At 45.6% G+C, this 18,402-nt stretch overlaps 1 protein-coding gene and 1 long non-coding RNA gene across 3 annotated transcripts in view; one reads left to right on the top strand and one right to left on the bottom strand.

The window, feature by feature from the left end:
* STON1 (stonin 1) overlaps positions 1-18,402 on the top strand; it is a 63,923-nt gene that overhangs the window by 8,419 nt on the left and 37,102 nt on the right. The window lies entirely within an intron of this gene.
* On the bottom strand, positions 12,102-18,184 carry LOC118147330 (uncharacterized). The gene is made up of 3 exons (XR_004733615.3): positions 18,104-18,184; positions 17,336-17,414; positions 12,102-12,231 (listed from the first exon to the last, which is right to left on the bottom strand). It is a non-coding gene; the product is annotated as an uncharacterized LOC118147330 (long non-coding RNA).

Below are 18,402 nucleotides of genomic sequence, written 5' to 3'. Positions count from 1 at the left end.
CCCTGAGTTCTGTGAGCCGCTCCAGAAAATTAACTGAACCCAAAGAGCAGGGTCTTGAGCCTCAACTTGAAGTGGGTCAGTCAGAAGTTCCCGAGGCTCAGACTTGTGACTGGTGTTATGCCTGAGCCAAGCAAGGAATGCGCCACACTCTGAGATTGAATTATGTGTCCTTTATTTTAGCTGTCGACCGAGAGGTGGCTAGTGCCCAAAATTCTTGGCCCCAGAGAAAGCATCTGGGGTTTTTTTATACCCGTTTGAAAACGCTGAAGCATTTTTCACAGAAGAGTAAGCAAAAAGTTAAAAGATAAACTAGTACATGAGAAATAAAACAGTACCATGTGCAAGGGCTAAAGCTGTCATAAAAAGATATACAACTTACAGATATGGGGGCTCTGGGTACTCGACAGCACCTGCATTCCCAGACTCTGCTCGTGCCGGTTAACTCAGCCTCTTATCAGCAAATGCACTCTTGGATGTGCCCGGTGTTACCTGCCCCAGCTACGTACTACAGTTCCATATGTAATGAGGGGAATAACTAATATGAAGAAGCTATGATGGAGTGTCCGGCTCAAGAAGCTAACAAGAAGCCTGAACAGCTCTCAGCTAAGAAAGAGTCAGTTTAAGCTAACAAAAAGCAGCTTATCACACTGGCATGTGGAAAGGGGCAGTCTTGGGAACTGACCCCTCAACTATGGGATCTGACACTATCTCAGGGAAGATAGTTCCTCAGAGGAAATCCAGCTGGTGTCTGTTGCTTTGTGTATTTGGAAAAAGCCCCCACACTTTTGGTCACAAGAAGTCTTCGTCTGTGTTGGTGATTATTGTGGTGTGAGAGTGGAAGAAAAACACGGCTAGAGAGTTTTTCTTACACAAAGGGGTATTTCCCACCCAATCCATCATACTAAGGTTCTTAATTCCTAATTTAAAAGTTTATTTTGGGCTGGGCATGGTGGCTCATGCCTGTAATCCTGGAATTTTGGGAGGCTGAGGCGGGCAGATCACTTTAGGTTAGGAGTTCCTGGCCAACATGGTGAAACCCTTCTCTACTAAAAATACAAATTTAGCTGGGTATGGTGGCACGCGCCTGTAGTCCCAGCTCCTTGGGAGGCTGAGGTAGGAGAGTTTTGTGAACCTGGGGGTGGTCGTGGAGATTGCAGTATGCCTAGATCTTGCCACTGCACCCCAGCCTGGGCAACAGAGTGAGACTCCATCTGAAAAAAAAAAAGCTTATTTCATTATATGTAAAATGTAATAGAATACAGCAAAGTAGTCTGGGTGTGGTGGCTCACACCTATAATCTCAGCATTTTCAGAGGCTGAGGCGCGTGGATCACTTGAGGTCAAGAGTTCAAGACCTGCCTGACCAACATGGTGAAACCCCATCTCTACTAAAGACAAACCAAAAAAAAGATACAAAATTAGCCGGGTGTGGTGGCGCATGCCTGTAGTCCCAGCCACTTGGGAGGCTGAGGCAGGTGAATCGCTTGAACCCAGATGGTGGAGGTTGTAGTGAGCCAAGATCGGGCCACTGCACTCCAGCCTGGGTGAAAAGAGTGAAACTCTGTCTTAAAAAAAAGAAACCCAAAACAGGATACAGCAAAGTAAATACATATACATTGGCTCCTATATGGAAGTCTCCTGAGAGCATGCACCCAAGAAGAGGTCTGAATAAATAATACTGTGTGCCACTGCTACCATCTGAGACCCTGCACCCTTACTGGGGTGCCTCACCCTCATCTGGCCAATGTTCTCAGGCCGGAAAAGATCTGAATTTCCCAGCCATGCTGCTCGAATCCCTAAATGCTGTCCTTTAGATTCTCTATAGTAGATCAAAACCTCATGCTCAACTAGCATCTTAACTCACATCTATGTTGAAAAGAAAAAACCTGTGAAAAGTTCCTGTTGTCCTTGGAGATGAAGATGTGTTCTATTTCTGCTGGGCATGCCTGTGTACGTGTGCCTCTTAACAGTGCAGAGTTTTACATTGAGCAATCGATTCTTTACTTGTGGCTGATTCCATCTCTGGGAATGTTGATCAATATCAGTGGAGCCTATTTATAATGCTGAAAGAAATCTACACAAAGATATTTTCCCCATAGTCCTTGGCCTTCTCCTCTGGCCCTTTTAACAGCTTTATCACTGTCCCTCTTTGGAGTCAAGCAGATCTGAGTTTGAATCCAAGCTTTGCCACTGATTAGATGTGTGGCCTTGGGCAAGTTACTTAACACCTCTGAGGCTAAATTGTCTTCCCTTTAAAACAGTAATAACAAGGTCTACCTCAAAAGGTTGTTCTGAAGATTGAGATAACTGGAAATAATATAAGCATTATTAGAAGCATTTTAAGCTTACAAATGTTAGTTTCCTCCCATCATTTCCTCTACCCTACTCTGATTCTTTCAGAGTAGAATTGTGCTTCAGGAGGTCTAATCAGGCTAGGTATGGTGGCTCTTGCCTGTAATTCTATCACTTTGGGAGGCCGAAGTGGGTGGATCACTTGAGGCCAGGAGTTCAAGACCAGCCTGGCCAACATGGTGAAACCCCATCTCTACAAAAATACAAAAATTAGCCAGACATGATGGTGCACACCTGTAATTCTAACTGCTCAGGAGGCTGAGGCACAAGGATTGCTTGAGCCTGGGAGATGGAGGTTGCAGTGAGCTGATATCACATCACTGCACTCCAGCCTGGGTAACCGAGTGAGACTGTCTCAAAAAAAAAGAAGGTCTAATCAGAGACACGTTTGGGGAGTGCCCATGGTTACACCTAATATCTTGTTGGTTTTTTTTTTGTTTGTTTGTTTTGTTTTTTTGAGACAGAGTCTCCTGCTGTCACCCAGGCTGGAATGCAGTGGTGCAATCTCTCCTCTCGGCTCACTGCAAACTCTGCTTCCTGGGTTCAAGCCATTCTTCCGCCTCAGCCTCCTGAGAAACTGGGATTATAGGCATCTGCTACCACGCCCAGCTAATTTTTGTATTTTTAGTAGAGATGGGGTTTCACCATGTTGGCCAGGCTGGTCTCAAACTCCTGATGTCAGGGGAACCACCTGCTTCAGTCTCCCAAAGTGCTGGGATTATAGGTGTGAGCCTCTGCACCTGGCCATGTTTGGATGTTTTTTGGTAATCAGTTTAGATTTATTTTGGGTGAATTTCCTGAAACTTTTTGAACAGCCAGTTTATTTTGCTTCTGTACCAGCTGTTAGTAGCCCTCCCAGCCTATTGCTGGATCTTTCTATAGAGTAGCTATGTTGTTACTTAAGAACCGTGTCTCTCTTAACCAGAAATATCTGTCTTATTTGTTGGTGCTCCTGCCTTTTAGGAGATAAAAACTCTATTTCATTCTTAACAATAACTTTTTTTTTTTTTGAGATGGAGTCTTGCTCCACGGCCCAGGCTGGAGTACAGTGGTAGGATCTCAGCTCACTGCAACCTCCGCCTCCCGGGTTCACGCAATTTTCATGCCTCAGCCTTCCCAGTAGCTGGGACTACAAGCATGCACCACTACGCCAGCTAATTTTTGTATTTTTAGTAGAGATGGGGTTTCTCTATGTTGGCCAGGTCTGTCTTGAACTCCGGGCCTCAGGTGATCCACCCGCCTCCGCCTCCCAAAGCTCTGGGATTATAGGCGTGAACCACCACGCCTATAACAAAGATAACATTTTAAATGCAAATACCCCAGAGAGACTATGTGAGGTGTAAATATCAGATAGATCCACTTCTGGGACTAGGTTTTCCCAGGAGGGACTATGAAGTCCCTGAGTGATTGAGGAGTAGGTAGGGGTAGGGAATCAACAAAGAGGTGGCCAGAAGAGACAGAAGAACTGAAGGTATTTTTTTGAGAATTTTACAAGACCTAAAATCTGCCTGTTTTATAACAGTCATTTATCTGGGCCCTGTGGAATCTGTATTTGGCTCAGAGCATGTTGCTTTTTACAAGTGTCTCAGAAATAATAATAAGGATAGCTAGCACTATTCTTTTTTTCTTCTTTAGAGTGTGTGTGTCTAGACTTCTGATCATGACTTTTTAAGTAGAAGAAAAGACTGACATGAAAATAAAACATAATTGGAATTATGGATTTGCCTTCATATAAATATCTGTGGCTCAAAGCACAAAAATAGCTTTTCCATTGCAGAGCTAAGTCAGGAGTTTCACGAGATATTGAGCATTGATAATCTAATTTAAAACAGCTATGGCCCAGAAATTCAGAGACAGGGCTGACACTTTGGCCTCTGTTCATACCTTTGAATGTTTTCTTCCTAGCTTATGGTAATTCGTATTCAGGGACAACTTGGAGGGCTGGGTAGATAATAAAGCCATAAGGGTTTTTGTTTGTTTGTTTTTTGAGACAGAGTCTTGCCCTGTTGCCTAGGCTGGAATGCAATGCCATGATCTCGGCTCATTGCAACCTCTGCCTCCCGGGTTCAAGCGATCCTCCTGCCTCAGCCTCCCAAGTAGCTGGGATTACAGGCGCCTGCCACCATGCCTGGCTAATTTTTTATTTTTAGTAGAGATGGAGGTTTCACCATGCTGGCCAGGCTGGTCTTGAACTCCTGACCTCAAGTGATCCACCTGCCTTGGCTTCCCAAAGTGCTGGGATTACAGGCATGAGCTCCTGAGCCCGGCCATAAGGTTTGATGCTACAAATCTTGTTTCTGTTGGCCCCAGTTTAGTGTTAACATGAACGTAGAGAAACATTTTAATCTCAATATTTTGCAACCAGGAATCCCTCCTAGTGCAGCTCCAGGCCTGTTGCTAATTTGTGGCTTGAGGCCGAGTCTTATAAATTTTGTGAAAATCCCGGTACCTCTGTTAGTCTTGGCTTCAGCAGAAGGTGCCTACTTGAGGTCATTCGCAGTAGAACACTGGTGGTCAGGCGCTCCTGACTTTCAGAAGAAATTACCTTGTTGAGAAAATGTGATCAGACTTTCCTGGGAACTGTCTGATAGGCTTGGACTTGCCTAAGTCAACAGGTTTCTTCAATACGGCAGGAAATTGTTAGTTTAGGCATCTGACATCATCTTTATCGATCATCTGACTATAAACTCCAAGTGAGAATGACTTTATACCACACGCAGTGGGGTTTAGCCAGCTGTCAGCAGCCCCTGCTTGTCAGCATTGGCCTCCTTTGCACCCACACATTCCCATCTCTGCCAGGTGTTCCAACATAACTGCTCAGAGGCGTGCACCCATACAGGTGTGCAGACCCCGGCCAGCCCTGTGTCCCTGCTATAAACTCCTGCCCTTAGCGGTCGGCTTGCTGTCTGTCTAACCAGAGGGACCACCTTTCCGTGATTCTCTTGAGGGCTGCCTTAATTTGCTCCCTGCCTCGGGAGACACACAGAATCTCCTCACCAGGCAGGCACCGGCTCCTTTAGCGGTTTCCTCATCTGCCTGTGCTCCTCACTCTCCATGGTTGTGAACCACCTAGTTCCTTTAACCTTATCCCTCCTGGCACTTTTCTGTTTGTCTTCTGATTTTTTTTTTTTTTTTTTTTTTTGAGCCGGAGTTTCGCTCTTGTTACCCAGGCTGGAGTGCAATGGCGCGATCTCGGCTCACCGCAACCTCCGCCTCCTGGGTTCAAGCAATTCTCCTGCCTCAGCCTCCTGAGTAGCTGGGACTACAGGCGCGCGCCACCATGCCCAGCTAATTTTTGTATTTTTAGTAGAGACAGGGTTTCACCATGTTGACCAGGATGGTCTCGATTTCTTGACCTTGTGATCCACCCACCTCAGCCTCCCAAAGTGCTGGGATTACAGGCGTGAGCCACCGCGCCCGGCCATCTTCTGATTTGTTACTTTGCTTGGACTTGACTTCTGGGTGCTTCCTGGGCACTGACCTCACTTTGTTTAGGACTTCTCTACCTCCACCCACTTTTGACGTATGTGGCTTACGCATTCAGCCCCCACTTACTGAGAAGTTGCTCTGTGTCAGGCACCTACATATCACAATTGGTCATGATGCCAAGGCTGACATTACTTTCTGGGGCCACTCAGTCACTGTGGAGAACGAACAATAAGGGTGATGTTGCAGTTCTGCAAAGCTCTGGGGAGATTTCCCCATGCCATGAAAGAGGTATATGAAAAACAATTTCTTCTCTCCTCTTATATTTCATACTTAAAATATAAATATGTGGGGAAAGAGTTGTCAGGTTTCCAACCTTGTCTTTCCTGAGTTCCTGCCATAGCCTCCTATCTGACATTCTTGCCCGTTGGCTTTATTGTCCTATGGTCTGTCCTTCACTCTTTCTAAAATTCTGACTTGATCCTGTTTATTGTCTCTTTTAAGTCTCTTCACTGCATCCTCATTTTCTTTTGGATAAAATCAAGCTCTGTTGTGAGACAGAGTGGCTTCTTCGACCTCACTTGGCTGTGGTTCTCTCTCCCTGTGTCACCTGCATTAACTCCTGGCTCCAGCCTGGCTGTCTACTTCTAGTCAAGCTGTCTCCTGCCTCCCTGTCTTTGCACACGCACTCAGCTCTGTGCACTCTGTTCTGCCTGAGCATATCAGCCTTCAGGATTTAGTTCTGAAGCTCATGCTTCCGTGAGGCCTTTGCAATAATCCAGGACCTGCAGCTTTGTCCCCATATCACAATTATGGACACTTGCCACCATCATTCTGCCAATCTTGATTAGACCTCTGGCTTTGGGTCCTCACAGAACCCTGGATTTGGCTTTATCACATGAACAAAGTACTTCAGAATTGTCTCCTAGACAGAAAATGCCCTAAGCTAAAGGTCTATGACTGTATTTTTATTTGCAGCAGTGTATAGTATAGTTTTGACTTCTCAGTTGTTGCTGTTGAATGAATGCATGGAAAAATTATTATTATTTAGAGATGGGGTCTTGCTATGTTGCCCAGTCTGGTCTGGAACTCCTGGCCTCAAGCGATCCTCCTGCTTTGGCCTCCCAAAGTGCTGGGATTACAAGTATGAGCCGCTGCTACTGGCCATGCAAGAATCAATTCACATGCACCTTCCACTAGACTGCATGAACACACACCAAGACATAGATCCCAATGTGAAGCTTACTTCAAATCTTACTGAGAATATTTACAAAGCACATAGTAGATGCTTAGTGAGTTTCTGTTGAGCCAAATAAAGAATGAATACACATGCACACAAACTATGGAAAATTTACTCCAATATAGACTCAGAAGAGAGGCATAATGTAACCTTGCTTCCTTTTAACTACCATATAAAGAATATGGGGTTGGAAAATAAGATTAGAACTCATGTTTATCTTCTCAGATATGTTACTCCAAATGAATCATTTCACCTCTTGGGACTCTTATTTCCTTATCTCTCAAATGAAATGTTAGAAAAGATAATATTTAACGCCCATTGAACATTCTGACTTCAATCATTATTAGGCTTAAAGTCAAATGACCACTGCTTTTCATTAAGTGGCATGAATTTGGGACTCTCATTTTTAAGCCTTACCATGGAGCATATTCATGACAGGGCCTTAGCACTGGGCAGGGCTGCAAAGATGAGACCAAGAGATGGACGAGAGTTTGCCTAAAGTGAAGCAGGATGCCAAGACCTAGTTGTTAAGAAAACACAGAGCTACAGGGCATGGCCAGGATGAGAAGCCCTGAGTGAAGCAGGGACAGCAGTCAGTGTCCCATGGTAGTGTGGGGTCAAAGCTGGCCTGAGATCACCAGGAAACAAGCATGGAAGTAGGCTGGGCAGTGTGCTTTCAGGGATACACTGAAAATGTGCCCTGCCCTCAGGAAAGACTTCCAGAAATCTCAGTGCAAGCCAACAATGCCAGCTGTTTGTCTCAAGTTATTTGAAGGTTGGGTAAGTGAAAAGTGTTCAGATTTAGTTGATGTCCCCCAGAGCATAAATAGAAGAGGTTAGTTTGGGGTTAACAGGAAGGTTAATTTGGGGTTAACAGGAAGGAGAAGAGTTTAATCTTGTCCACATGATAATGAGATAAACTCACTTATACAGTAATGAGGTCTCTATCATTGGAAGAATTACACAGCACTGGGTAATTCCTCATCGGAGACGTTGTGTTAGGGATTCCTGAATTGTGAGGGCTGGACTAGATGTGGCTTAAAGTATTTTTTCTGCTTCTCATGTCCTTACCAAATCAGGTCTAGGTAAATACTTCCAGATTGCGTAGCTCTTCCTTTTGTGATATGATCTCGGCATTCCCTGATGTTCTAGTGGCCAGCCTTTGGGAACTGTTTAGTCTTTGAATGTCCCACTTAAAGTGGAGCTCCTTGAATGGGACCTCTTGTGCCAGGATGTGGCTTGGCCAGGGCCTTTCTAGGGCCATGACACAATTTTTAGTAGTGGACTTCTTTATTATTTCCTCCTCTGTTTTCTTGCTCTGAGCTGAGCTGTGAAAGCACATGGGATTGAGCCTCGGCTGCTTCTGGTACATGCTTATGCCACCTCAGGTGATGGGAGACTTTCTTTGCTTTCATTTCACTTTCATCTGTTGGAGACCCTGGGGTAAATGGAATCTACACACTGACTCTGAGGCTCTCTGCTGGAAACTTCCATGGCCTTCCATTCTTGCTTTCTCAAGAGCCTCACACTTTACCCCAAATGCTTGCTTTCTCTGTCTTTTGTTTCTTTTCCTCTTTCATTTTTTTCTTTATTTTTCTTTTTCTCCCTTGAGACAGGTCTCCCTCTGTTGCCCAGGCTGGAGTGCAGAGGCACAATCTCGGCTCACTGAAGCCTCCGTCTCCCAGGTTCAAGCGATTCCCAAGCCCCAATCTCCCAAGTAGCTGAGATTACAGGCATGCACCACTATGCCTGGCTAATTTTTGTATTTTTAGTAGATATGGGGGTTTCACCATGCTGCTCAGGCTGGTCTTGAACTCCTGACCTCATGTGATGTGCCTGCCTTGGCCTCCCAAAGTGCTGGAATTATAGGCATGAGCCATTGCGCCCGGCCTCACTTTTTTTTTTTTTCATCGCTTCTTTCTCAACCCTCCATGCCCACTGAATACTACAACATTTTTACTGTGCAGTGTTTTTCTTTTCAAACTCTTGGCCCTCTCGGTATCCTAGTGAATAGGAATGTGGGCGGCTTCAAAGCTCCTTTGTGTACATGAAGAAAAATGCCCAGAGAAGTTAGTGACTTGCTTAATTTACTGGCAGAGTCAATGAGCCCGGAACCCAGATTCCTTGACTTTCTCCTCAGCCTCTGTCCTGGAGATCACAGTGCATTTGCTAATAACACTGGAGTCACAAAGAGCAGCAAGCTGTTTTCCCTCTGTGTGGTCATTGTACCAAAAGAATTTATCCGGGAAATAATCCCAGGCCTCCATAGACTCAGTGAGACCACACTGAGGTAAACTAAAAAGAATAGCAAGAGCAGTAGAATTTATCAAGTCCTTCCTATTTTTCAAAGAAACTTTCCAGTTCATCACCTTACATGATGCTCCCCAAAGCACCCTGAGGTAGAAGAACCCATCCTTGACCTTTGTAGGTGAAGGTCAAGGATGGAGTCCAGGGCTGGGGTATGTAGAGGAGGCTATGGTCCACAAACCTTCCATGGAGCTGTGCTTCAGAAAACCACGGAGAGGGAATGAGTTGTTTCCATCTGGTATCAAAGGTGTGGAGACCCTGAGTGTGGACCTAGGGTTCTGGTTTGTCAGTTGGTTTAAGAAGCAGCCTAGTCTGGGTGCGGTGGCTCACACCTGTAATCCCAGTCCTTTGGGAGGCCGAGGAGGGTGGATCACCTGACGTCAGGAGTTTGAGACCAGCCTGGCCAACATGGTGAAACTCCTTCTCTACTAAAAATATTAAAATTAGTCGGGCATGGTGGTAGGCGTCTGTAATCTCAGCTACTCAGGAAGCTGAGGCAGGAGAATGGCTTGAACCTGTGGGACAGAGGTTGCAGCAAACTGATCACGTCACTGCACTCCCGTGTGGACAAAGTGAGACTCCATCACAAAAAAAAAAAAAAAAAAAGGCAGCAGCAGCCTAGTGCCAGGTTTGGAGGTAGGAACTCGGCTGGGGGTGGGCGGGGGTGGTGGGGTAGTCTCTAGTCCTCAAGATCAGGCCAACTCCAGCTGAGCAGATTGGGAGAATATAAATCTAGACAGGAGGGAAGAGTACTGGCTTGGGAGCCAGTTGTTAAGACATGGGACAGCTGGGCAGTGGTCCCCTGGGCAATGAGGTGGCTTCTAGGATATAGTAGACGCTCTAGTTACGGATTCTGAAGTGTGGAGCAAGACTTGCTCTCAGCACATGGGAGTCTTGTCAGAATCTTAGGTTATTCAGTCATTTATTCAGCAGCTATCAACAAGCACTCAGTAAATAAATACATCTTAAACATATTTATAGGCTGAGTGCAGTGGCTCATGCCTGTAATCCCTGCACTTTGGGAGGCTGAAGCGGGTAGGTCACCCGAGATCAGGAGTATGCGACCAGCCTGACCAACATGGTGAAACCCTGTCTCTACTAAATACAAAAAAATTAACTGGGTGTGGTGGTGCATGCCTGTAATCCCAGCTACTTGGGAGGCTGAGGCAGGAGAATCACTTGAACCTGGGGGGTGGAGGTTGCAGTGAGCTGAGATTGCACCACTGCACTCTAGCTTGGGCAACAAGAGGGAAACTCTGTCTTAAAAAATCAAAAACCCAGAAAACCCCACATAACTGTTCTTATGAAGATATATATGAGATATATATTTATAAATATTCTAAATTCTAAATAAATATAGAATGTATGTATTCTTTTGAAAGCACATAGCCACACCATGGGAATACATAATATTATCCTGTATTTTATGAATTAGGAAACTGAGGCTCAGGATGATAATTGGTTTGCTCAAAGTCCAGACTTCCTGTTTTCTGAATTTTTTCACTGATGTTTATAGTTGCTTTCCACATGTTAAGCAGTTCCTAAATTTCAGGTGTATGTCTGGAAGAAAAAGAAAGAAAAATGCCTTCAGAGTTATTGCTCAAGGAATTACTTTATCTTTAGGGACTGGAAAACCTAAATGCAGAATTGAAATTCAACTTGAGTCCTTTTTGTTAAACCTCCAAGTGAGCATTATATGGTTGGCATTCACTCTTTTCTTTTTACTTAAAAAAATTTTTATAACTATTTTTGTCTTTATTTTACTGGTTTCTGTATTTATTATTATTTTTTCAACTTTTAGATCATTTTAGATCTCAGGGGTACATGTGCAGGTTTGTTATCTGAGTGGCATTCACTCTTTAAGTCAGTCAAGAACAAGTCTTCTTAAACTTGGAATTAACATCTATGCTCTGGTGTGTCCTGACCTATGTCAGGCACCCTAGTTATGTGGCCAAGTGGAACATCACAACAGGGAGAATGGGTTGGGATATTATGGGGGTTTCCTGGGTAAAGTGGTAATGGGTGAGAGGCTTGGGGACAGAGTGCAACTAATTTGAGTCCTCTTGCAGTGAAGGAAGGTCACTGCTCCAATGCTACCAGGATTGGGATATGCAACTGAGCTCAAAAGTCAAGTACTCTTCCCTACCTTCCATGGCCTGTGCCATGACTAAAGGCCAAGCTCCTCTGCCCCTGCCCCTGGCCTCATCCTGCAGGCTCAGCTCGATGCCTTAGATACCTTCCTAACCTTCAGATAATAAAGCCTCTGCTCCCTGTGGCTGCCTGCCTGACTCTGGGGGTGGGCGTGCTTTGATGGAGATCCTGAGCTGTCTGGCCATGAATTTTTCTCTGACAGAATGTCATTTTGCTGCTTCCTCTCCCTTTCCTTTCCAGTCAGAAGCGGCTAGTCTCCCATGCTTTCTTGGGCATGGCTCTTGCCTTGCAAGGAGCATGTAAAAAACTCTGGGATGAGTCAGAACCTGGCTGAAGTGTCAGGTACATTTACCAAACATTTATTGGGCTCCAGGCCCTCAGCCTATGCCAGGGCAGAGAATCCAGGCATGAATAAGATCCTATCATCCCCTGTGCTGGAGCTGCTCCCAGCCTAGAGACCTGAGGAGACACCCAGTGCCCACTGTGACAAGTGCTGCTGGGATCTCCAACCTGGCTTCCTGGTTAGTCACCAACTTCACCTGCTCTGAGGGTTAGTTCCTGGTGTCCTGTGTTCTGGGTGGACTCTTCAGGTCCTGACATCTGCTGTGGAAACCCAGCTCTGCTTTCCGTGGCTGCATCACCTGCTGCTCCAGTGACCTGTTGCTGCAGACCAGCTACTCCAAAATGTTGAGGTTTTCATCCACAGATGAGTGAATAAACAATGGGGCATATCCACACAATGGAATATTATTCAGCCTTAAGAAGAAATGAAATACTGATGTAAGCTCCTGTATGGATAGGGCTTAAAGACAAAATGCTATGGGAAATAAGCCAGACACAAGAGGACACGTACTGTATGATTCCATTTATATGAGGTACTTAGAGTAGACAAAATCATGAAGACAGAGGGTAGAATGGTGGCTGCAGGGGCTGGAGAGAAGATGAATGAGGAGTAATTGTTTTATGGGTACAGAATTTTCGTTTGGAAAGATGAAAAGGTTTTAGAGATGGATAATGGTGATGGTTACACAACAATGTGAATGTATTTAATGCCACCAAAGTGTACACTTACAGGCTGGGCGCAGTGGCTCACGCCTGTAATCCCAGCACTTTGGGATGCTGGGGTGGGCAGATCTCCTGAGTTCAGGAGTTTGAGGTCAGCCTGGCCAACGTGGTGAAACCCCGCCTCTACTAAAAATAGAAAAAAATTAGCAGAGCATGGTGGCATACACCTGTAATCCCAGCTACGCAGGTGGCCAAGGCAGGGGAATCACTTGAACCTGGGAGGTGGAGGTTGCAGTGAGCCGAGATGGTGTCACTGCACTCCAGCCTGAGCGGCTGAGAGAGACTCCATTTCAAAAAAATAAAATAAATAAAAGTGCACACTTACAAATGGTTAAAAGGGTAGATTTTATCACAGAAAACATTCAGAGGTTGAAAACCACAATTTGATATTTTCTCTTTTGGTTCTGTGGGTTGACTGGGCTCAGCTGAGTGGTTCTTGCTTGGGTTTCTCAAGTAGTTGCAACCTGATGGCAAATGGACATCCAAGGTGGTGCCCTGGAGTGGCTGCTCCATGTAGCTTCTCTATTTGGAAGAGTAGCTGGGCTTCTTACATGGTATCTCAGACTCTGACAAGTCAGAAACGGAAGGCTTTGGGTCGTTTCAGGGCTGTGACCAGAATTGTCACAGCATCATGTCTAGCACATTGTACTGGTCAGAGCAGTGACAGGTCCAAGAGAAGGGGAAACAGAGCCTTCTTCTTGATGGAAGAGGGGCAAGGTGACATTTCAAAAGAGCAGGGGATGACAGATATTGTTGCTCTACCTTGGAAAACCTCTGGCCTGAAGCATGGTTGCAGGAATGCTCAAGAGTTTAGGCAGAAAGGCAGCTTCAGGCGGACACATACTTCTCTGTAGACCCTTTCTTTCTTTCCTTCCCTTCCCCCCACACCCCCCCTGCCCCCCACTTTCTTTCTTCTTTGTCTTTTTTTCCTGGAGTTTTGCTCTTGTTGCCCAGGCTGTAGTGCAATGGCAGGGTCTCGGCTCACTGCGGCCTCTGCCTCTCAGGTTCAAGTGATTCTCCTGCCTCAGCCTCCTGAGTAGCTGGGATTACAGGTGTGTGCCACCACTCCTGGCTAATTTTTGTATTTTTAATAGAGGCAGGGTTTCACCAAGTTGGCCAGGTTGGTCTCAACTCCTGACTTCAAGTGATCCAACTGCTTCAGCCTTCCAAAGTGCCGGAATTATAGGCATGAGCCACTGTGACCACCCATTGACACTTTCTTAGGAGAATTGATCCTCATAGATTGTTTGAGTTTGAAGGGACCTTGGAAACTGCTTGCTAGCAGTGACTTGTTCTTAAGGCAGAGAGAGAAGCAGAGTTAGAAAAAAACCTAAATACTGGCCTCATGGTTCCCAGGAGAGGCAAACAGCTGTGGGGACTTCACCCAAAGAATTCCTATGTGCTCTGAGCACATAGTGCCTATAATTCCGGCACTTTGGAAGGCTGAAGCAGGTGGATCACTTGAAGTCAGGAGTTGAGACCAACCTGGCCAACTTGGTGAAACCCTGCCTCTATTGAAAATACAAAAATTAGCCAGGAGTGGTGGCACACACCTGTAATCCCAGCTACTCAGGAGGCTGAGGCAGGAGAATCACTTGAACCTGAGAGGCAGAGGCCACAGTGAGCCGAGACCCTGCCATTGCACTACAGCCTGGGCAACAAGAGCAAAACTCCAGGAAAAAAAGACAAAGAAGAAAGAAAGTGGGGGGCGGGGGGGGGTGGGGGAAGGGAAGGAAAGAAAGAAAGGGTCTACAGAGAAGTATGTGTCCGCCTGAAGCTGCCTTTCTGCCTAAACTCTTGAGCATTCCTGCAACCATGCTTCAGGCCAGAGGTTTTCCAAGGTAGAGCAACAATATCTGTCATCCCCTGCTCTTTTGAAATGTCACCTTGCCCCTCTTCCATCAAGAGGAAGGCTCTGTTTCCCCTTCTCTTGGACCTGTCACTGCTCTGACCAGTACAATGTGCTAGACATGATGCTGTGACAATTCTGGTCACAGCCCTGAAACGACCCAAAGCCTGTTGGAGAGATGGGTGTGGGGAGAGAGCAGAGTCCTGGGTGGCATCCAGTCAAGACCAGCCATCACCTTAGAGGTGGTGTGAGTCGCTGGTTCTGCTGGGCTGGATCTGTTAGGAGCTAGTGAGCCTTGCTGTGCTGTGCTGTGCAGAGATACCTGAGATGACTTGGGCTTCCTGAGGAAACTGAGTGTTACTCCTTCATTTATTTAACTATTTTTGAGACAGAGTCTCTGTTACCCAAGCTGGAGTGCAATGGCACGATATCAGCTCACTGCAACTTCCACCTTCCAGGTTCAAGCAATTCTTCTGCCTCGGTCACCCAAGTAGCTGGGATAACAGGTGCCCACCACCATGCCCAGATAATTTTTTGTATTTTTAGTAGAGACAGGGTTTCACCATGTTGGCCAGGTTGGTTTTTAACTCCTGACCTCAGGTGATCCGCCCACCTGGCCTCCCAAATTGCTGGAATTACAGGCTCGAGTCACAGTGCCCACATGTTACTTCTTCAAATTGGACTCAGAGTTGGGAGGAAAGAGGCTAGCCTACAAGGGGCTCAAGTGCCCACGGTTGAAAGTTAGAGATCTGTAAATTTACATATAGGCTAACGTTGAGAATGTCAGTTGGCAAATCTAGTCATTGGCTCCCACGTATGTGTTTCTACTCAAACTTTGCTTTAGGTGCAAAATTTTTTGTTAAAGCCTTTGGTAGTCTTTGAAATTCGATAAAGTTCACAAGCATTTTGCAAGCACTCCCCATAGATTTAGAGACATGAATATTTATTTTTGTGTGTGCTGAAATCTGCATTTGAGACTAAGACATTACTAAAGTAAATGCCAATCTTTTATAACTAGTTTGGTTTAATAAAGAATTTTAAAAATCTTTCTCTATTTTGAGTATTGTTCAAGTTGTTACATATTCGTACACATATATATCAATGGAATTCCATGGAAGTAGAGAGGAATAGAAGCAGACATGCTGTTCTCTGTAATTCAGCAGTACTTGCCTGTGTCCGCAGTGATGCGGACATTTCTAGGTGAGCTTGATGGTCAGCAACAGCTTAGGACTGGCCATGGACAAACCAATATTTTGTGGCACACACACAAAACTATGAATCTCTGATCAGTGGCTTGTGGCCCAATTTGGGCCGCCAGAGGAGAGACCTGCCATAACTATGATCATAGGGTGTGTAATTGGATTTTGTGTCTGCTTACTAGGGTGAATAAAGCCAGGTGGGAGAAATTCTTTTATGCTGGTGTTAACTGGCACAAGACCCCAATAACAGAAACACGAGCAGAGGATACAGTGGTGAATGGCTGGTTTGCTGTCCCATGTGTTTGTTTACTCAAGCAGATGTCCCTTCCCTGTGGAGCCTTCCTTGCTCCTGAGCGGGGGCTGCATGTGATACTGTTCACTCCTAACCTTCCAGCGCACTTTAGCAGAGGAGGAAGAGGACATTTTATCTTTCATTTGTTGTTTTCTCTGGTCTTTCCTACCACGTTATAATGAGCAGGAATCTCTACAGGTTGAGCGTCCCTATTCCAAAATCTGAAATCTCAAAAATTAGGACCTTTTTGAATGCTGACCCAAAGCTGAAAGGAAATGCTCAATGGGGCGTTTCAGATTTTGGATTTTCAAATCAGGGATGCTGAACTGGTAAGTATAATACGAATATTTCAAAATCTGAAAAAAACTGAAATCTGAAATGCTTCTGGTCCCAAACATTTTAGTTAAAGGATATCCAACCTGTAGTAACGACAGCTTCTATTTAACATCTCCCCCATGTACCTGGCATTTTACAGATGCGACTTTATTTAGTATGTGCAGGAACCCTTTAACATAACTGCCTTACTCCCTTCAGGTTGCTATAACAAAAAATAGCTTAGATTGAGTAGCTTATAAGAACAGAAATTTCTTGCTCACAGTTCTGGAGCCTGGGAAGTCCAGTATGAAGGCTCCAGTGGACTTGATGTCTGATGAGTTCCTGTTCCTCATAGATGGCACTTTCTGTGTGTTCTCAGATGGTGGAAGGGACGAACAAGCTCTCTGGGGCCTCTTTGATAAAGACACTAATTTTATACATAAGGGCAGAGTCCTTATGACCTAATCAACTCCCAAAGGGCCCACCTCTTGCTACTATCACATTGGGGATTAAGTTTCAGCATACGAATTTTGGGAGACATAAACATCCAGAGCATAGAAGTAACTAAGGTTATCTTTGTTTCACACCTGAGAAGACAGGCTCAGGGAATTGAAGTAACTTGCTCCATGTCGTTGCTAGGCAGCGGCAGGGCTAGGATTCAAACACAAATCTCTAACTTCTAAGCCCTTTCCCTGCCATACTACCACAGAATGAGACCTCTGTGGTTTCCATGGTGCTTAACTCAGAATCCAGCACTTAGGGGATGTGGTCTTCACTGAATGAATAAGCAGAGGATGTGTAATACAAGAATTTGTCCCAGAACCTTTGGCCAACATTTCCCCAAGGCCCAGCATACGAGGGTAGAGATCCTGGGTGACTCTCTCTGCAGATGTAGTTCTTCACTTCTCATACAGGCCCTTCCAATCTGAATGTAGCTTGTTTAGTGTGTGGGAAGGAATTACATTTTAGGGTGGGAAGGAATTACATTTTAGGGTATTAGATATCCTTTCTGGGTCATTTAGTTACCTGTCTCCTCTCAAAACACTAAAAACAATTACACAGTGATTAAGATAAATTACTTGACCAGTTTTCATAGCAAAGTGATAGGTTTCATTTATCTCCACCCCACCACCCCCCTACCTCCACTGAACTGTTAAGTCCTGAGATCCTTTTTATAAACTTCAGGACTTCCTGCTCATCTTCAGGAAGGACAGTGGGCCTGCAGGAGAGAGGGAAAGGAGGAGATTTGCATATTTAAAATGTGTGGTCTGAGCCAAACACCCTTCAGCTAACTTTATTTCACGTCTTTTCCACTGGCTTCCTTTGAGAATTGAGAATCAAAATCCAGGCATCACCATCTAGTGACCACGGGCCTTGCACCCCAGCCCAACCCTGGGGACCCTTTGGGGATCATGCCCTTTCTCATTTGTCTTTGAGCGCCCTGCCCTTTCCACTGGAGAGCCCACGGAACACATGCCAGCAGGCAGCCCTGAAAGCAAGCCTTGTTTGCAGGTCTTTGCCTGAACGAAGGCTGCTTGTCTGCCTTCTTCTGAAGGCCAGGGGTGGGCTACATTTTTTGGAGAGTAGGAAGCCTTGGAGTCCTCTTTGTGCTGCTCCTGAGAACAGAAGGTAGGTAGGGTATGAAGAAACAGCCATTGCTAGGGCAGCCAGAAATCGGTCCACACAGGAAACAACACAGCTCCACAGCTGCAGTGAGCAGAGCTGCAGAAACCCAGGATCTGGGTGAGAGGGTTGTGGGTAAGATCCAGGCCTCTTCCCTGGGACCCAGCATCCATACCAGGCAAGCAGGCCACATGCTCCCTTGCTTCCAGATGGGCAGCCTGGTCTCCCTAAAATTGGCCTCCCCTCTATTGCCACCCACCTAATCAGCGAGCCCCAAAGTCTTGCCTTGTCTCTGCTCTCTGCCATTCTTCAAAGACCTCTGAGGAAACTTCTGCCCTGGGTGCTCCTCCATCTCCCGGTTTCACCTTAGCCTTTCTGGGTGTGTCTTACTTTCTCCTTTTCATTTCCTCTTCTTGTAAAGTGACCCTGCCCTGGGGCATTTCCCATTGTCTTGCATTCAGCTCTCATTTAGCCCTGAAAGACTCTCACTCTATACCTCTAGCCCTTGGTTTTCTCTCTGGGTACTGCCTCTTGTCTAGCTTCTTGAATAAGGTTTCCATGTGGGGGTACTTCGGAGCTGACCA

The sequence above is a fragment of the Callithrix jacchus genome, chromosome 14, assembly GCF_049354715.1.
Source record: "Callithrix jacchus isolate 240 chromosome 14, calJac240_pri, whole genome shotgun sequence".
In the NCBI taxonomy this organism is placed as follows: domain Eukaryota; kingdom Metazoa; phylum Chordata; class Mammalia; order Primates; family Cebidae; genus Callithrix; species Callithrix jacchus.
This window is presented reverse-complemented; position numbering and strand designations above follow the sequence as displayed.